The sequence below is a fragment of the Balaenoptera borealis genome (genome assembly GCF_965194805.1).
Source record: "Balaenoptera borealis genome assembly, chromosome: 20".
Lineage (NCBI taxonomy): Eukaryota > Metazoa > Chordata > Mammalia > Artiodactyla > Balaenopteridae > Balaenoptera > Balaenoptera borealis.
This window is the reverse complement of record NC_138879.1, coordinates 31943563-31961746: the sequence shown is the minus strand read 5'-3', so window position 1 is coordinate 31961746 and position 18184 is coordinate 31943563. Positions and strand designations below refer to the sequence as shown.

Sequence of the window (18184 nt, the reverse complement as noted above, 5' to 3'; positions counted from 1 at the left end):
TTGGTGCTTGTCAAAGTTAAGTTCCTCCCCTCCCACGGAAACTGGGAGACGGGGTGCTATCTTTCTTGATGATTACATTTCAGAAGGATGGCTCCCAGGAGAAAGACATTCATGGGTTGTAAAACTGGCAAGAGGCTGGGAGAAGATTTACATCTCAAAGCTGCAGAAAGAATTTACAATTGCAAGTTTTCTAAAGTAAATGCTCTAAGAAAAGGAAGCTTATAATCAGGAGGAAACCTGTCTAAGGATTAGTCAAGCTGAGGGGAATGTTAGGGCCACGTTGATTACCCCTGAATTGCATTTTTTACAACATTACCATTGGATGTCTAACTGGCACCTAAAACTTAACATGTCCAAACTGATCTCCAGCTATTCCTCCACAGAACCGTTCCTCCCACAGTCTCCCATCCTCAGAAATGATCAATCATCCTGGTCTCCACTTAAAAAGTGTCCAGAATCTGACAATTCCTTACCATCTCCACTACGGATGCTACATATGGATTATTAAAATAGGTCAGAAGTGGTCTCCCTGCTTCTGATCTTGGCTCCCTTTCATTTATTTTAAACCCAGAAGTCAGAATGATCCTTTGAGAGTATAAGTCTAATTATGTTACTCTGCCCAAAACCTTCCAATGGCTTCCATCCCACTGAGGATATAATACAAAATTCTTACAACGGCCCCCAAGGCCCTCCTTCCCTCACCTCACGTTCTCTCTCTCAGCTCTCCTCTTACAGCTCTCTCTCCCCTGCTCTTCTCCAGTCACACTGGCCTCCTTGCGTTTCCGGAAACACACCAGGACCTAGTCACTTGCTATTCCCTCTGAGTAGATTACTGTCCCAGGATATCCTGATGGTTTTCGTCCTCACCAATTTTAGGTCTTGACTCAAATGTGCCTTTTTCAGTGAAGGTTTCCATACCACACCATCTAAAGGACACTCCCTCTCCACTTCCCTCCTTTATTTTTCTCTCTAGCACTAATGGCTGCCTGTCGGTTAGCTGACAGTACTACAAACCAGAGGGCTGACGCTGCTGCATCATTTTATATAAGGGACTTCAGCATCCATGGATTTGGGTATCCTCAGTAGTTCCTGGAAACAATCCCCTGTGGATACCAAGAGATGACAGGTATGTTACATTTGTCCTGTTTATTATCTGTCTCCCTCATCTAGACCCTATACACCTCCTGTTGACTGCTGTGTTCCCACTGCCTAACATAATGCCTGACATATGTCAGATGCTCTATAAATAGTTATTGAGCATTGAATGAATTATTGTCTCTAACACACACACGCACGCACACACACACTCAAAGAGAAAATTCAGACCCAATATACCAGTTCAGCATCATTTGTACACCTTCTAAATTCTTCCCTGTATCCCTTCCCAGTAGAATCTAGGTTGATTCTGCCAATAAGAGGCAGTTAAGAGCAAAAGAGAAGAGAGCAAAAGAGAGCTTTTGGAGAGTAAAATAGAAGGCATTATCTTCCTCTACCTGCAGTGGACCAACAGGTAGGACAGAGCAGATGCGAGGTTTGTAGTCCGTCCTGGGCATTCTCCTGTGACTCATGTGTCTTAGAATCAAGGTAGCAGCCTCTCTACCTCTTGAAAGCACATGGCTGTTTTCTTTGACATGCAGTAGTTTGATAAGCCCCAATCTTCTTTATTAAATCCCTTCCTGTTCAATTTTCTTACCTGACCAAACTCTGAATAATACACCAAACTTACAAGTATGAATGCATCAATACGAATACATAGAAAAATACACAATTAAAAAAATCTTCAGGGCTTCCCTCGTGGCGCAGTGGTTGAGAGTCTGCCTGCCAATGCGGGGGACGCGGGTTCGAGCCCTGGTCTGGGAGGGTCCCACATGCCGCGGAGCAACTGGGCCTGTGAGCCACAACTGCTGAGCCTGTGCGTCTGGAGCCTGTGCTCCGCAGCAGGAGAGGCCGCGATAGTGAGAGGCCCGCGCGCTGCGATGAAGAGTGGCCCCCGCTTGCCGCAGCTGGGGAAAGCCCTCGCACAGAGACGAGGACCCAACACAGCCATAAATAAATAAATTAAAAAAAAAAAAAAATCTTCACCTACAACCATGACTCTCAGTCCCCAGGCTAAAGTTCCTTTCTGATCTTTAGTTCTATCATTTAATTGCCCTCCAGAAAGACTGCACCAATTACATTAGAATCAGCAATATAAGAAGAATGCTGGAAACTACTAATTTGGATGCTCTCACTCTCTTTTATCAGTTTGATAAGTCAAAAATAGTATATCTTTAAAAAATCTTGTCATTTAATTTATGGTGCATTTTTACTCAGAGGTTTATATTTTTATGCCATTCATATGTGGTTTTTTTTTATGGTTTGCCCTTAGAAAGGTATTTTCCCCCCAGGCTTATATAGGTTTTTTTCACTATATTTTCTTCTATCATTTTCTCCCTTATTTCAAATATCACCATTATTTTTCTCTAAAATATGGATATTTTTATTCCACTTCTGATCCCTCAGTTCAAGTCCACTGAACTGAGTATATATTCTGTTGCTAATTACTGTTTCAATTACTCTTGCATTAGAGTTTATACTAATTTCATAAGGATTTATGGATTTATTTCATCCTTCGCAAGTGAAAAATGGACTTTTCTGTAAGAACGCTGGAGAAAAACTGCACCCCTCCTGCCTATTCTCCTATTGGAACACCTGTGTTCTGGTCAGGCCCCTGTCTTACATTTCACACGTTGGGCTTTTCTAATAAGGTACTGATCTTGATTGGCAATGGGTGTGGGCTCCTATCTGATGCATTGTCATGGATTTAAGCACAGTTATTAGCTCTGTAAGTCTTGGGTAGATAAAGAAAAACCTCTCAATCCCACAGCCATTGCCAAAAAGCAGGAGGATCTGTAGCACTAGAATTGCATGACTGATTTTTCAATTGCATTAGTTTCTCCTGCTTTAAATCTGTTTCAGAGGTACAAGAAAACCCTACCAAAATTTACATCTTACATGTTTATTAGTTTGCTAGAGCTGCCATAACAGCTCTACAGCCACAGACTGGGTAGTTTAAACAAAAGAAATTTGTTTTCTCACAGTTCTGGAGGCTAGAAGTCTAAGATCAAGGTTTCGTTTGGCAGATTTGGTTTTTCCTAAGGCTTCTTTTCTTGGCTTGTTGATGGCCACCTTCTTGCTTTGTCCTCACATGACCTCTTCTCTGTGTATGCATCTCCATCACTTCTTATAAGGATACCAGCTTTATTGGATTATGGCCCACCCATATGACCCTGTTTAACCTTATTTATCCCTATAAAAATGCTGTCTCCAAATACAGTGACATTCTACAGCTTTGGAGGTTTATAAGTTCAACATATGAATTTTGGAGGACACAATTCAGTCTGTAACACCACGGCCAGTGGAAATATCATAATGCTCTATTTAAAGGAGCCAATATGTGTAAGGTGTTCAGAACAGTTCCCAGCACATAATTAGGGCTCAGTCATTACTGGTGGTGAGAGTTACTATTACTGTTCATGTTGTGGCAGTGATTGTTTTTATTAATTATTACTAGTATTTAGCAAACTAAGGCCATACAAATATCAACCTAAGGTAAAACTCTTTTTTACAACCATGTGTTGTTAGCCTCCAAGCAATAGCTGTCTTATGTGAGGTGCTATTTAATATTACAAAACCCAAGCCAGTGGAAGCATTTGGACAGAGTAGAAGAGGCAGTTTGGAAAAAGTGAAGGCTTTGGAATAAGAAGACCCATGTTCAAACTCCAACTCTGCAAAGCACTGGCAGAATCACTTGAAGCAAATCCTTTAACTTCCCTACCTGTCATTCTCTACATCTGAAAAACAAAATAACTAGTTTGTATTTGTATTGCAAAGATCAAGGAAGATAACATATTTGGAATTTTGGAAAGGCAATAATTTTATGTGTCAATTTGCCTGGGTTAAGGAGTGCCTGCATAGCTGGTAAAGCATTATTTCTGGGTGTGTCTGTGAGGGTGTTTTAGGAAGAGATTAGTATTTGAATCAGTAGACTTAGTAAAGAAGATCACCCTCACCAATAGGGGTGGGCATCACCTAATCTGTTAGGGTCTGAATAGAACAAAAAGGTGGAGGAAAGGTGAACTTGCTCTTTGCTTGAGCTGGGACATCCATTTTCACCTGGCCTCAGACATCAGTGCTCTTTGTTTAGACTTGGACTGGGACTTACACCACTGGCTCCCTTGGTTTCTCACACCTTAGGGTTTGGACTGGAACTACACCACTGGATTTCCTGGGCCTCCAGCTTGCAGATGGCAGATTATGGGACTTCTCAGGCTCCATAATTGTGTGAACCAATCCATCACAATAAATCTCTTTCTGTTTAACTCTATATATCCTATTGATTCTGTTTCTCTGGAGAACCCTGACTAGCAAAACAGCTTTGTCCTGAACCATAATTCTAACCATTGTTCAGTGCTAAAAGCAATGCAGATGGCAGATGAACACCCATTTTACCAAAAATAGAAAAAAAAACTACAATTGTGAAAAAATTGGCATCACCATCTTGACTCTTTTAGACATTGTAATTAGGAAGCAAGAGACTTTTCACTTATATTGTATGTTTATGGACACTTTTTCCTGAAGGGAAAATACTTTAATCATAAGGCAGGTAAACATGAAAGAGTGAAACAAACTCCATAAATGCTTAGAGCTGAGAGGGATGATAGAGGTTGTCTAATTCTACTATCTTATTTTTGGAGATGAAGGCAGTGAGGCCACAAAAAAGGAAGAAATTTGTCCAAGGTCACACAGTGAATTTGTGGCAGAATTGAGTCTGAAGTCCATTTTTCCTGGCTTTAAATTTACTGCTCTTCCTATAGAGTCACACTGTTTCTCTCTAGCTTTCACCAGTTACAGGCCTGAATATAATGGCCAAGAAGATACTTCTGTTAGGAGAATGTGTTTTATCTGTATACTGAATTTGTAGTCTGTGACTTGGTGCAATTTGAGGTTTCACTGATTTGTCACGGTAGCATTTGGGTACCTTTCCTATAAGAGTGAAATATAGATGACCTTTAGTCATTTGGTAGCATGGATTCACTTCCTCGACATGGCAGCTCATCTGATGCTGGATCTAAGGGAAAGGGAAGCAGGGACACAAGGAAGGGTTTTAAAGCCTTGAGACAAAGATTGATCATGGCTTGCATGGATTGCTATATTCATAAGAGTGGGGATAGATGTCTGAACATATAGGAGGTCTTCATTTCTAGGTAGCTGGGACTCAATACAACGACTCTTGATTCAAACAGGGAGTTAGGAAAAGAGGTGGCAGGGTCTCAGATAGAAGCTTCAAGAAGTTTTAAATTTGATGTGAGCCCACATCCAGTGTTTTTTTATGGGTATCCCTGGGCTCCTTGTTAAAATGGAGAGACAGCTAAATATCTTTTTGCTTGAGGATTACTGTGAAGGTTCTTTTGATGTTTCTAGGCACTTGCTATCCAGAGTTATAGACACTTTGAATATTTTATAAGAGAGCCGCAGATATTAATAGCATTTGGGAGGCTTTCATAATATGCACTTTTAGCAAAAAGTATTATTTTCCATGTCGCACTATTGTTTGCAGATTTTCTTATTTTTTATGTTTATTGAAAACAGAAAAAAATGAATGATATCCAACAGAAACTATCTTACCTATGGAGCACCAAGACTTTTGTACTTATTTTCTCTTCCTCTTAAGCATACGCCTTTGAAGTACAAAAGGCCAGAGAACCTAAAGAACAAAGGAATGATGTCAGTAACTAAGGATGGATAATGTCCTGTTAGAACGAACCCGTGGCTCCTGATGCTTACTTAAATTGGCAAACATTAAATGGAAAGTTCTGTAACTTTAGTGGGCATTAGAATTGCCTGGGACTTTATAAAATGCTGATTTCAAGGTTCCTTCTCAAGAGAGCCTGGATAGCATCCCTTGGATTGAGCTCAGAAATCTGCATTTTGTTTCATTTTATTTTTTCTACTTAAAACTTTTAAAACTACATCGATTATGATTATAAAGAAAAGTATGAACAAGCACCAAGAGTACCAGAATTATTTTTTTAACATTTTAATTTTTATTTATTTATTTATTTATTTTATTTTTGGCTGTGTTGGGTCTTTGTTTCTGTGTGCGGGATTTCTCAAGCTGTGGTGAGCCGGGGCTGCTCTACCTTGCAGTGCATGGGCTTCTCATTGCCGTGGCTTCTCTTGTTGTGGAGCACAGGCTCTAGGCATGCAGGCTTCAATAGTTGCAGCGCATGGGCTCAGTAGTTGTGGTGCACGGTCTTAGTTGCTCCGGGGCGTGTGGGATCTTCCCAGACCACGGATCGAACCCGTGTCCCCTGCATTGGCAGGTGGGTTCTTAACCACTGCACCAGCAAGGAAGTCCTTAACATTTTTATTGAAGTATAGTTGATTTACAATGTTGTGTTAGTTTCAGGTGTACAACAAAAGTGATTCAGTTATACACTTATATATATAAACATATATATATATATATATATATATATATATATATATTCTTTTTCAGATTCTTTTCCATTATAGGTTATTACAAGGTACTGAGTATAGTTCCCTTTGCTATACAGTAGGTCCTTGTTGGTAGAAATCTGCATTTTAAGTAATTGTTTAAGGTGATTCTGATGGTGGTGGTCTAAATAATACTCCTGCTAACAGTGGGAATGCCTCTAATTCTTTCACTCCAGCAAGAAATCTCAAAGACTCATAAATCATAGAATTTCAAAACTAGAATGCACCTTATGAATTATCTCACTAGTCCGTCATCTCTTTTTTAAGGTCTGTCCAGAACATCCCCGTTGGAAGTTGCTTTGTTTTACAAAGTTTCTTTTTGTACTGAATCAAAGTCTTTCTCCATGTGCCTTATAGTCACTCTCCTTCTACTTTTAAGACTGTGTGTAAAAAGTTCAGTTCCTTATTCATATATTAGAAGATAATCTTCCATACCCCTTTGACACTTTCATTCCCTGTGCAAAACATTCCAAGTTGTAAAGCATTCAGAATTTTTACCATGATATCACATTTCGAGACCTGAAAAATAGTTTAGCAGGTATTTCTTCTGGCTGCTCCAAGCCTGCATGTCCATTTGGGATGCAAGATAATTTTTTTTAATGAACTAGTTATTCAATTGCTGTGCCTGTACTAGTTGAATTGCCTCTAACTGCCCTATTCCAAGCCCTTCCTTATAGGTCAAGTTGGGCAGTGCAATTATGAGATACATTTCACCAATTTCCACTTCACCCATTTTCCTAAAGATGTATTCTCCAAGTGTTGATGAGATACTCCTGATGTGTCTGGCTATAATGTGTCAAGCACTGTGTTTGGTGTCACTGATGTGGTGTCAGTTGCGGTGATAGACAATTAGGATATCTCACTCTCTAATTCTCCTGTGGAGTGGCCTTCTTAACTGATTCCCTCTGCATTTCTCATAAGTTAGAGGGAGGAGTAAAAAGGACATGGAGCACCTTTATTTGCACTATTTCTTCTAAGAAGTTATTTCCTTTGCTTTTATTCCAGAGAACTAGGTCCCTCAGGCTTTAAGAAACTTAGGTCAGAGTTGTTATGAGATTTTTCCCAAAAGGACTGGGACATGATAAGCAGGACCAGAGGCATAGATAGAAGACAGATGGAGGAGAGAAGATGGGAAGATATTTCAGATAAAGCATATAATGAAAAAAATCAGGAAGCCAGCCTACGTGATTGTGTGATGGGAAGTGTATGCATGTGTGTGTATGTGGTGGGGGAGGGTCACAATTCAAGGACCTCAACCTAGAATACCACGTTCACTTTAGGGGACAACAGAAGGTAAATAGCATGCACAGTAGAGATAGGGAACTCTTCTCAAATGTCTGGCAAAAATGATTAAACTTTATGCTGAGGCAATGTGGACTTAATATGCTGATGCCCCATCTAACATCCTGAGAATGAGCTCGTCATATGACTGTCGACACTTTAGGAAAACCCAACTAGAAGTTAATGTGGCATAAATTTAGTTGCTTAGTCTGGTATTATCCTCTGTTGAAGGAAAGTTAGGGGTCAGCTTCTCTGAAAGACAGAACATTGACAAGAGGACAAATATGACTGGTGTCTCATCTAAATTAGGACATTCTAATTTGGTAGATAAGCTCAGGGAAAAATAGCATCTGAGACACTGACATTTATATTAGCAGAGCCATATATAAAAATATCACAAAAATTGGGATATGTACAACAATTATGGTAAAACTAAACCCAGATTAGATATCTGTTATTCAGTCTTCACTGGTAGCATAAATTCCTATGACTTGAGTATAAATGAGTATGTGTGCTAAAAAACTGTAATATATGTGTGTATTGCTTTAAATAGATTTGCTCCTAGAAAGCAGTAGTATATCTTTATAGATTGATGTCATATTTAAATAATATTTAAATCAATAAGGGAAATTTAATAATATTTTTTGAGCCAGCAAGATTAGTGGTACAAGTAAAAAAAAAAAAGAAAAGGCTATCAGGAACTGCATTAATTCAAATAGAGTTTCCAGATTAGGAGAGGTGATAGTTCAGTGGACTCTGCACTAGTATGATCACACACATTGTATTGTGTTAAATTCTAATCACAGCCTTTTAAAAAGGAAATAGATAAGAATGAGTTCTTATGTAAGAAAATTATTATGTGTTAAGAAAGGTCTGAATGTAACTTCATACGGAAAGGATAATTATTTTAAAGTTTAAATAGCTGTAACATGAAAGGGAGACTTCATTTTCATGTTTTCTTGCAGCTAGACTTAAGGCTAAATAGTGAAATTTAGGAAGGGAGTTTCTAGCTCAATATAGAAAGAGTATTATAAAAATCAAAACTTCCTAATACAGAGTAATCTAATGTAATGTCTGAATGATTATACACCTATGATATTACAGAAAGGCTTCCTATGCAAAATTTCATGGGAGATAGAATTAGAAGCCCTCAATGTCCTATTTTATAGAATTAGAAACCCTCAATGTCCTTTTTTATTATACATTTCGTTATACATTCTCTTATACATTCTATTACACATGTTATTCTGTAATTTTTATAACAGTAGCTTGAATCTTTTAATAAAAAGATAAAATTCATGGGAGCAAAACAAATAAAAATATTTGTTTTTACTCCTACTTAAAGTTTTATGTAACTATAATATTTACTTATATTGGTATCAAAAATTAATAGAGTTCAGAATCTGAGCAAAGTTATTATGAAAACAATATAATACTATGTTATAAAATCCTGCAGCCTGTGCAACAAAAACCACATTCACAGAAAGATAGACAAGATGAAAAGGCAGAGGGCTATGTACCAGATGAAGGAACAAGATAAAATCCCAGAAAAACAACTAAATGAAGTGGAGATAGGAAAACTTCCAGAAAAAGAATTCAGAATAATGATGGTGAAGATGATCCAGGACCTCGGAAGAAGAATGGAGGCAAAGAACGAGAAGATGCAAGAAATGTTTAACAAAGATCTAGAAGAATTAAAGAACAAACAAACAGAGATGAACAACACAATAACTGAAATGAAAAATACACTAGAAGGAATCAATAGCAGAATAACTGAAGCAGAAGAACAGATAAGTGACCGTTGGAATGGTGGAATTCACGGCCACAGAACAGAATAAAGAAAAAAGAATGAAAAGACATAAGACAGCCTAAGAGACCTCGGGGACAACATTAAACAAAACAACATCTGCATTATAGGGGTTACAGAAGGAGAAGAGAGCGAAAGGACGTGAGAAAATATTTGAAGGGATGATAGTCGAAACTTCGCTAACGTGGGAAAGGAAAAAGCCACCCAAGTCCAGGAAGTGCAGAGAGCCCCATACAGGATAAACCCAAGGAGAAGCATGCCGAGACACATAGTAATCAAACTGGCAAAAATTAAAGACAAAGAAAAATTATTGAAAGCAGCAAGGGAAAAATCGACAAATAACATACAAGGGAACTCCCATAAGGTTAACAGCTGATTTCTCAGCACAAACTCTACAAGCCAGAAGGGAGTGTCATGATATACTTAAAGTGATGAAAGGGAAGAGCCTACAACCAAGATTTCCCTACACAGCAAGGATCTCAGTCAGATTCCATGGAAAAATCAAAAGCTTTACAGACAAGCAAAAGCAAAGAGAATTCAGCACCACCAAACCAGCTTTACAACAAATGCTAAAGGAACTTCTCTAAATGGGAAACACAAGAGAAGAAAAGGACCTACAAAAACAAACCCAAAACAATTAAGAAAATGGTAATAGGAACATACATATCAATAATTACCTTAAATGTGAATGGATTAAATGCTCCAACCAAAAGACACAAGCTTGCTGAATGGATACAAAAACAAGACCCATATATGCTGTCTACAAGAGACCCACTTCAGACCTAGGGACACATTCAGACTGAAAGTGAGGGGAAGGAAAAAGATATTCCATGCAAATTGAAATCAAAAGAAAGCTGGAGTAGCAATACTCATATCAGATAAAATAGACTTTAAAATAAAGACTGTTACAAGAGACAAGGAAGGACACTACATAATTATCAATGGATCAATCCAAGAAGAAGATATAACAATTATAAATATATATGCACCCAACATAGGAGCACCTCAATACATAAGGCAACTGCTAACAGCTATAAAAGAGGAAATCAACAGTAACACGGTAATAGTGGGGGACTTTAACACCTCACTTACAACAATGGACAGATCATCCAAACAGAAAATTAATAAGGAAACACAAGCTTTAAATGCCACAAGAGGCCAGATAGATTTAATTGATATTTATAGGACATTCCATCCAAAAACAGCAGATTACACTTTCTTCTCAAGTGCGCACAGAACATTCCCCAGGATAGATCACATCTTGGGTCACAAATCAAGTCTCAGTAAATTTAAGAAAACTGAAATCATATCAAGCATCTTTTCTGACCACAACCCTTTGAGACTAGAAATGAATTACAGGGAAAAAACCATATAAAACACAAACACAGGGAGGCTAAGCAATACGATACTAAATAACAAAGAGATCACTGAAGAAATCAAAGAGGAAATCAAAAAATACCTGGAAACAAATGATAGTGAAAACACAATGATCCAAAACCTATGGGATGCAGCAAAAGCAGTTCTAAGAGGGAAGTTTATAGCTATACAAGCCTACCTCAAGAAACAAGAAAAATCTCAAATAAACAATCTTAGCTTACACCTAAAGGAACTAGAGAAAGAAGAACAAGCAAAACCCAATGTTAGCAGAGAGAAAGAAATCTTAAAGATCAGAGCAGAAATAAATGAAATAGAAACAAAGAAAACAATAGCAAAGATCAATAAAACTAAAAGCTGGTTCTTTGAGAAGATAAACAAAATTGATAAACCATTAGCCAGACTCATCAAGAAAAAGAGGGAGAGGACTCAAATCAATAAAATTAGAAATGAAAAAGGAGAAGTTAAAACAGACACTGCAGAAATACAAAGCATCCTAAGAGACTACTACAAGCAACTCTATGCTAATAAAATGGACAAGCTGGAAGGAATGGACAAATTCTTGGAAAGGTATAAACTTCCAAGACTGAACATGGAAGAAATAGAAAATATGAACAGACCAACCACAAGTAATGAAATTGATACTCTGATTAAAAATCTTCCAACAGGGGCTTCCCTGGTGGCGCAGTGGTTGGGGGTCTGCCTGCCAGTGCGGGGGGCGTGGGTTCGGGCCCTGGTCTGGGAGGATCCCGCGTGCCGCGGAGCAGCTGGGCCCGTGGGCCACAGCTGCTGAGCCTGTGCGTCTGGAGCCTGTGCTCCACGGCGGGGGAGGCCGCGATGGTGAGAGACCCGCGCAACGTGATGGGGAGTGGGTCCCGCTTGCCGCAGCTGGAGAGGGCCCTCACACAGAAACGAAGACCAGCACAGACATAAATAAATAAATAATAAATAAATTTTTTAAAAAATTAAAAAAAAAAAATCTTCCAACAAACAAAAGTCCAGGACCAGATGGCTTCACAGGTGAATTCTGTCAAACATTTAGAGAATAGCTAACAACCAGCCTTCTCAAACTCTTCCAAAAAATTGCAGAGGAAGGAACACTCCCAAACTCATTCTATGAGGCCACCATCACCCTGATACCAAAAGCAGACAAAGACACAACAGAAAAAGAATATTACAGACAAATACCACTGATGAATATAGATGCAAAAATCGTCAACCAAACACTAGCAAACACAATCCAACAATACATTAAAAGGATCATACACCATGATCAAGTGGGATTTCTCCCAGGGATGCAAGGATCCTTCAATATATGCAAATCAATCAATGTCATACACCATATTAACAAATTGAAGAAGGAAAACCATATGATCATCTCAACAGATGCAGAAAAAGCTTTTGACAAAATTCAACACCAATTTTTGATAAAAACTCTCCAGAAGGTGGGCATAGAAGGAACCTACCTCAACATAATGAAGGCCATATATGACAAACCCACAGCAAACATCATTCTCAATGGTGAAAAACTGAAAGCATTCCCTCTAAAATCAGGAAGAAGGCAAGGATGTCCACTCTCACCACTCTTATTCAACATAGATTTGGAAGTCCTAGCCATGGCAATCAGAGAAGAAAAAGAAATAAAAGGAATTCAAATTGGAAAAGAAGAAGTAAAACTGTCACTGTTTGCAGATGACATAATACTATGCATAGAGAATCCTAAATAGGCCACCAGAAAACTACTAGAGCTAAGGAATGAATTTGGTAAAGTTGCAGGATACAAAATTAATGCACAGAAATCTCTTGCATTCCTATACACTAATGATGAAAAATCTGAAAGAGAAATAAAGGAAACACTCCCATTTACCATTGCAACTAAATGAATAAAATACCTAAGAATAAACTTACCTAGGGAGACAAAAGACCTGTATGCAGAAAACTATAAGACACTGATGAAAGAAATTAAAGATGATACCAACAGATGGAGAGATACATCATGTTCTTGGATTGGAAGAATCAATATTGTGAAAATGACTATACTACCCAAAGCAATCTACAGATTCAATGCAATCCCTATCAAATTACCAATGGCATTTTTTACAGAACTAGAACAAAAAATCTTAAAATTTGTATGGAGACGCAAAAGACCCTGAATAGCCAAAGCAGTCTTGAGGGAAAAAAAACGGAGCTGGAGGAATCAGACTCCCTGACTTCAGACTATACTACAAAGCTACAATAATCAAGACAATATGGTACTGGCACAAAAACAGAAATATAGATCAATGGAACAGGATAGAAAGCCCAGAGGTTAACCCACGCACCTATGGTCAACTAATCTATGACAAAGGAGGCAACGATATACAATGGAGAAAAGACAGTCTCTTCAAAAAGTGGTACTGGGAAAACTGGACAGCTACATGTAAAAGAATGAAAGTAGAACACTCCCTAACACCATAAACAAAAATAAACTCAAAATGGATTAGAGACCTAAATGTAAGGCCCGCCACTATAAAACTCTTAGAGGAAAATGTAGGAAGAACACTCTGACATAAATCACAGCAAGATCTTTTTTGATCCACCTCCTAGAGTAATGGAAATAAAACCAAAAATAAACAAATGGGACCTAATGAAACGTAAAAGCTTTTGCACAGCAAAGGAAACTACAAACAAGATGAAAAGACAACCCTCAGAATGGGAGAAAATATTTGCAAATGAATCAACAGATCAAGAATTAATCTCCAAAATATATGAACAGCTCATGCAGCTCAATATTAGAAAAACCAACAACCCAATGCAAAAATGAGCAGAAGACCTAAATAGACTTTTCTCCAAAGAAAACATACAGATGGCCAAGAAGCACATGAAAAGCTGCTCAAAATCACCTATTATTAGAGAAATGCAAATCAAAAATACAATGAGGTATCACCTCACACCAGTTAGAATGGGCATCATCAGAAAAGCTACAAACAACAAATGCTGGAGAGGGTGTGGAGAAAAGGGTACCCTCTTGCACTGTTTGTGGGGATGTAAATTGATACAGCCACTATGGAGAACAGTATGGAGGTTCCTTAAAGAACTAAAAATAGAATTACTACATGACCCAGCAATCCCACTACTGGGTATATACCCAGAGAAAACCATAATTCAAAAAGACACATGCACCTCAATATTCATTGCAGCACTATTTACAATAACTAGGTCATGGAGGCAAGCTAAATGCCCATCAACAGACAAATGGATAAAGAAGATGTGGTACATATATACAATGGAATATTACTCAGCCATAAAAAGGAAAGAAATTGGGTCATTTGTGGAGACGTGGATGAATCTAGAGACTCTCATACAGAGTGAAGTAAGTCAGAACGAGAAAAACAAATATCACATATTAATGCATATATGTGGAACCTAGAAAAATGGTACAGATGAACCGGTTTGTAGGGCAGAAATTGAGACACAGATGTAGAGAATGAACGTATGGACATCAAGGGGGGAATGTGGCCCGGGGGGTGGGGTGGTGTGATGAATTGGGAGATTGGGATTGACATGTATACACCGATGTGTATAAAATGGATGACTAATAAGAACTTGCTGTATACAAAAATAAATAAAATTTAAAAAATACTATGTTATAAGAAAAGTTACGTGGGTGGTATTTATGTACTTATTTGTATGATTCAGCAGCAATGTCTTTTGTGAGATTCAAACAAACAAACAAAAATCCAAAGAGTTGATGATTCAGAACAAACTTTAAATCTTCTAAATATATAATAGATTTTTTAGTACAATTAATCATAGGAGTTACAAGACAATTTTAGTTGGCTGAGCAAAAGCCAGATAAAATCTCCTTCCCCCTTTTCCCAGTGTCTATTCATATCAGTTAATAATGTGTGAACTTTGAGGCCATGGGGAGATTCAGGAGAACAGCATAATGTTTGTCCTCCAACCAGCTACATGGACTGCATATAAAACAAAAGAATAATTACATGGGTTCTGGAGCCAGAATGCGTGACTCAAAATCCTAGTTTTATTTCTTCAAAGCTAAGTGAACTCGGGCAACTAATTCAAGCATTTATTATCTCAGTTTCCTCATTTATAAAATATAAAAAGAAAAGAAAATCTATCTTAAAGGATTGTTCAATATAATTACATTAACAGCTAATATTTATTAAGTGATGACTATGTACCAGGCACAATTCTGTGTACATTGAGTGTATTAACTCATTTAACCCTCATAACACTATAAAGTTGATCAATTTTTTTCTCATTTTTCTAGATGGGAAACTGAAGCACAAAGAGATTCAGCACCTTACTCAAAGTAATGACATTAACCCAAGCAATCTGGCTTAAGAGATCAAGTCCTGTAGTATTACTCTCTAACTATATCAAATAGATCCTAGAACAAAGTACAGAATTTGATGAATTATAGTTATTATTATTATTAGAGTGAAGACATGTTTTATATTCCTCAGATACTGAACTCTATTAATATTTGATTGCCATATTTTAGAAATAAAGATGAGATCTGGTTAAAGAGATCATGCTGGAATCTGGCAACACAGATTTAATGAGATGCGTTGTGAGACTCCAGACACAAATGGAGCTACTTTAGATTCTAAGTAAAGAACTAGAAAAGGCCATCTCTCTGCCTCTGTTCAGAACTTGTTTAGGGGCAACACAGCAACCAGTGGAAATGGTGAGACTTCACCAAAGACTTTGCAGTCAGTGAACACACACAATGGGGAAGAGGGTGAAAATTGTATGGCAAAAGTGGTCAATACACTGGTTTGTAGGCATGTTTAAGGTACCCCTTTTATGACGTCTTATAATAGCCAAAGAATACACTGAGGTGAATCAGTTTTCACCAGATATGCCAGGGGCATCTGAAGTTACCATAATTTGATTATTAAAAATAAATGTGGGTTCCATTTCTAGTGATAACTCAGAAAGATCCTGTTATACTGATTCACCCTGATATAACAAATATGAAATCTAAAAATATATGTATTGTAGGTGTGGTTAATACCTACAATACATATGAGTGAGTTTCCCACTTTAACTGTTTCCTGCCTGAGGAGAGGCCCTAATCTGCACATGTGGGGTAGTAAAACTTAGAAAGAAAATCTGCCATCATTTTGATTTGAAGCAACAGAAGACAGAGATGAGGGCAACCACAGTTACAGGAAAACATAGTGGGGATCCGGGGGAGACACCTGTGGAGGGAAAGTCCAATAATTAGTGTATAAACTCTTCTCAAATATCTGGGTGACACGTGAACCACACCTGTGTGTGGTCAACTTCAAGCTTTTAGCACAGCAAAGCTAAAAGGACAAAATTAAGATCAGAACTGCTGCCCAAGAGACAGAGTGTGCACTTTGAATTTAACCAAAACAACCTGATAAGACAATCAAATCAACACTGTATGGGGCAATGTAAGAGAATCCAGAGTCTCCACAACATTAAATGTGTAAGTCTAGGATACAATCCAGAATTACTCAACATAAGAAACATGAAGATGTGAATCATTCTTTTAGTAGAAAAGATCAGTAAGAAAAAACTGCCTCTGAAATAAGCCAGGTGTTGGAATTGTCAAACAAAGATTTTAAAGCAGATGTTATAAATGCTCAATGATATGAGAAAATATGATTGTAATGAATGAAAACAATAGAACATTTCAGTTGAGAAATGGAAAATATTAAAAATGGAAGTTTTAGAAGTGGGAAATACAATATCTGAAAGAAAAAAATACCTCCTGGATGAGCAAAATGTAGATGACAAAGAAAAATGTCAGTAAATTTGATGATAGAACAAGAAAGAGTATTTAATCTGGAGATGGAGAGAAAAAAGATTAAAAAATAAACAGAGACTCAAAGACATAAAATTTGTTTTAACATGTAAAATTTGAGTTCATGGAGGAAGATAGAAAAATATTTGAAGCCATGATGTCCCCCAAATTCCCAAACTTGACAAAAAGATAAATTTACAGATTCAAAAAGCTAAAAACCTCCAAGCAAGATAAATACAAACAAAACAATGCCTAGGCACATTATAATCAAACTTCTGAAAAACAAAGATAAAGAGAAAATCTTTCTATGGACAGAAGAAAAAAGACACATTATATACAGGGGAACAAAACATTGTTCTGAGCAAGGGAACCAGATGCAAAAGAGTACATGCTGTGTGATTTTATGTAAAATTCAAGAAGGAATGAAACTGATCAGTAGTGACAGAAAGCACGTCAGTGGTTACCTGGGACTGAGGGTGGGGATGACCTCAAAGGGACATGAGGAACCTTTCTGAGGTACTGGGCATGTTTTATATCTTGATTGTAGTGGTGTTTATGTGATTGCATATATTTATCAAATTTGTTGAATTGTACACTTAAAATGGGTGCATTTTATTTTCATAAGTTATAACTCAATAAAGTCGATTTAAATAAATGAAAGCAGTGTTTGTAAAACATCCCCCTAAAATGTAGCTGCATATCGACAATCCTAAGGGCCAACCTATGCTATTGCCTAATAGGTGTGGCTAAAAAGTATTAGCCATCTACGTATTAGCCAACATAGATTTGAGAATACGTCAAATGAAATGACAAGGGGTGCACAAAACAACTTCAGAGAGCACAAGTTTAGCAGGGCAGCAAATTTTCTGATTTGGTTTCTATCAGCTTGTTCAGATATTTAGAATTTTTTTTTGTTTTCAACCATCCTAAGTTGTTTATTATTACTATCAATTAAAACTTCCAGAAATCATGCCGTATTTTTTTTTTAACATCTTCATTGGAGTATAATTGCTTTACAATGGTGTGTTAGTTTCTGCTTTATAACAAAGTGAATCAGCTATACATATACATATACATATATTCCCATATCTCCTCCCTCTTGTGTATCCCTCCCACCCTCCCTATCCCACCTCTCTAGGTGGTCACAAAGCACTGAGCTGATCTCCCTGTGCTATGTGGCTGCTTCCCACTAGCTATCTATTTTACACTTGGTAGTATATATAAGTCCATGCCACTCTCTCACTTTGTCCCAGCTTACCCTTCCCCCTCCCCGTGTCCTCAAGTCCATTCTCTACATCTGAATCGTTATTCCTGTCCTGACTATAGGTCCTTCAGAACCTTTTTTTTTTTTTTTTTAGATCCCATAAATATGTAATAGCATATGGTATTTATTTTTCTCT

General features: G+C 37.6%; 2 long non-coding RNA genes across 2 annotated transcripts in view; one reads left to right on the top strand and one right to left on the bottom strand.

Moving 5' to 3' along the window:
* LOC309618326 overlaps positions 1-17429 on the top strand; it is a 60208-nt gene extending 42779 nt beyond the window's left edge. The window contains exons 2-3 of the long non-coding RNA XR_014238414.1: positions 974-1126; positions 15276-17429. This is a non-coding gene — a long non-coding RNA (uncharacterized lncRNA). The remainder of the gene's footprint in view (positions 1-973; positions 1127-15275) is intronic.
* The window catches only part of LOC309618328, a 673944-nt gene that overhangs the window by 12924 nt on the left and 642836 nt on the right, over positions 1-18184 (bottom strand). The gene's annotated exons all lie outside the window — the stretch shown is intronic.